The sequence below is a fragment of the Anopheles gambiae genome, chromosome 2 (genome assembly GCF_943734735.2).
Source record: "Anopheles gambiae chromosome 2, idAnoGambNW_F1_1, whole genome shotgun sequence".
Classification (NCBI taxonomy): domain Eukaryota; kingdom Metazoa; phylum Arthropoda; class Insecta; order Diptera; family Culicidae; genus Anopheles; species Anopheles gambiae.
The window spans coordinates 7,246,974-7,250,000 of NC_064601.1; positions in this window are offsets into that span (position 1 = coordinate 7,246,974).

The window sequence follows — 3,027 nt, forward strand, 5'->3', positions numbered from 1 at the left end:
TTTGTTGGGGTTTGAGTCGGCCCGATGCGAGCAGCTAGCGTCTGGTGGCGAGAGGCTTTCCACGCTGATACGGATTAGAATAATGAATCAATGATGACGGAAGTAATTGAGCGTCGCTAATCGATGCATCCTGACAGATGATAACGCTTTCGGTGACATTCGGTAGCTGGTGACGGAGGCAGTGTGATAGGAACGGTGCAGCGTTTCGCATTACTAGGAATGAGCTGGAAGCACACTCTTAAGCACATTTTGTCATGAGCGTTGCATAAATGCAGGCGTACTGTGAGGGTAAGTCGTTTGATGCTTTCCAGGAAGTATCAACGAATACTTCGAGACAGGTTTATTTTTAAACATAAATTGTGCCGAACTGCGATATCTTGCTACGATGTAGCTCTCTGATGCCAAGCGTTAGGCAGGGAGAAGTATTATTCGTTGCAATCCAGAAAAGCTTACAGGAATGCGTTTGATTCGTGGTACTCCCTCTAGCGATTTATTGATTCGTTCCATTGCAATATCGCAAATGTTAAAATGTTGTAGCAGATGGAACGCCTCGTCAATGAAGGTAAATATATAAAAAAATCGAATTAAATCGGGCGTAGCGCAAGCACAATCGTGTTAAATTCTTACAATATAAAGCGTTGTGAGCTGTATTCGGATTACTTCAATGCAAACTGTTTGTGCTGATGTTTTACGCTTTCCTGATCATGTGCAATCCAAAACAGTTTCCGGTCACAAAAGTTGCTAAAATCTATGTTCCATTGTCTTGAATACAACACGATCACACGAAGCGTTAGGTAAAGGTTAGGTATTTACCAAAAATATTGTGGTAGCGATACGGATTAGTTATCTCGCTGCTCTCGCTGAAAGAATGATGAGTGTCTGTGTGCCTGTGGCCATGTGTTTACAACAGCACTCAAAACATGAACGAACCTTAACAGCAGGCCACATCAGGAAACGACCGACTGCGTCAGCTGGACGGCTCAAATCGTCATCCGCCGCGCAGCTGATGCACACTCCGGAAGCACGCTTTCGGCAGCTGCATCCGGAAGTTTACTGCCAGTCGCCGGCCGCGGTTGTCATGTGTCTGTAATGTATGCGAAAACAAAAACTACACAGCTACACACATGTGTAAGCGCAGGTGGGTAGGTTGAGCATTTCAAAAAGCACAAACTCTCCTGTCACTCAAGGGCTTTCCGGATGTGTCAGGGGCAGTGGTACCGTCTCGGAAAGGTCCCGTGGATTAAATGGAACTTGCAGAGAACTATTTGTATTTAATTAACAATGTCTAAGGGAATGGAGAGGAATGGGGGGGGATGGGTGGAAGAATGATACGGTGGTCAGCGCATGTCGCCAGGGAGTTTGCACTCCAGGCACCGTCCTTCCAGCTCCGTCCATCGTACTCCCTTTACTTTACAGTGATGTGATTCCACACGGTGGCAAATTGCGTTGAGCTGATTAGGGAGCAACTTTTACCTACAGGATCTGGCGGGCGGTTCAAAACCAAAAAAAAAAATAATAGGTGAATATGAGCGAAAAATTCCGCATCAAAAATACCGTCACTATTGTAAACGAGTTCCTTCGGAGGTCGGAAGGGGGCTTCTGTTTTTGCCTACTTTGCGCTTCTTTGCCCCCCTCCAGCCGGCGGAGCAAGTTGTCCGTCCGATCGCACCACTGACCCATAGTCTCGCTGCTAGGAATTTCCCATCCAGACCGGTTTCGGGGTTCCTGAAGTCCGAGTACTTATTTTTTTTGGTTGTTGTAGTTGGGTAGTTGGGTTAAAATATTTGGTAAAACTCGCCCAGGAGTAGTGTCGTTAGATTGCAACACGATCGCTGCTGACGATCATGTCGCTGCTTCAAAGTAAAGCGGGAATGGAAGGATGTTTGATGTGGACGAGTTTTGCATGGAACGAGCGTTTAGTAGCGCTAAAATGTGAGCGTGAGTGAGGAAGCCAAAAACAGCAAAAAAGAGCCTTCAAAGGCGTTTCATCATGTCATACAGACACACACACGCACACACATAGATACACAGTATATTGGATGCATCCGTCCGGTGTAATTGCTTCCCGGATGGTAAGTGTCTCCATTTCCCGGTGGAAAGGTTCAGAGCTATGCGCTTTGATGCGTGAAAGAGAGCGAGCAGCAGATGTCAAACGAATTCACATTTATTTTGCATTAGCTGTTGTGTTTGGATATAAGTATTTGCGTGTGTTTGTATTTGCCCATTGCATAACACGGCTACTACACCTGACAGCCACTATGAGTACGGAGAAAGGAAAACCTTTGCTTTACAGTGGAAAATAATATCAATTTGAACTGTTTTAACTAATCCCTTTCTCTTCCATGAAATCCCCCGGTACGGTGAGCTGCTCCAGTGTACACAAGCGTAGTTCGGCGTAAATGTTGTGAAGTTTGCTTGAACTACTTTTTCACTACCAAAAATAAATTTTAATTGGTACTATTTGTGTGTGTGTTTAATCTTTGTATCGAGCTAAACACATTCGCGGTCGTTGCACAATGTTTACGCAGCACTGCATAATGCATTTCTTGGACTTGTTTCCATTATTGATGGTGGTGGAAGTGCTTTTAGTAAAATTATTTCCGGCAGAAAAAGAATGAAAAAGGTTTCCTCTCCCTCCCCCCGACTCTAAATCATGTCCCGGCCAGCCAACATTGCCGCTTAATAACGAGCCAAGGGAGAGGTAAACATCACCTCCACCCCCTCAGGCAGCCCTGCAAGGCGATACATTTCGAGCGAATTCCGAAATTCAATAAAGTACGATGTTATGTGGCCCGTACACTCTTGCGGACAGCAATCGACGGGCGGACAAACCATCCCCTTTCCTTCCGGAATACAAATGCCCCGGGTGCTGCCAGTGACACCTGGGCGGAACGGCCTTTTTCTCCGGTCCGCATCCGCCGCTTGTTTGTGTGTGTGCGCCTGGTGTGCAGAAAAATGTGCACCGCCAGAACGTTGGCAATCAATTTCCTATTCACTCCTTGCTCCAGCAAACCCTACGAGCGGGCT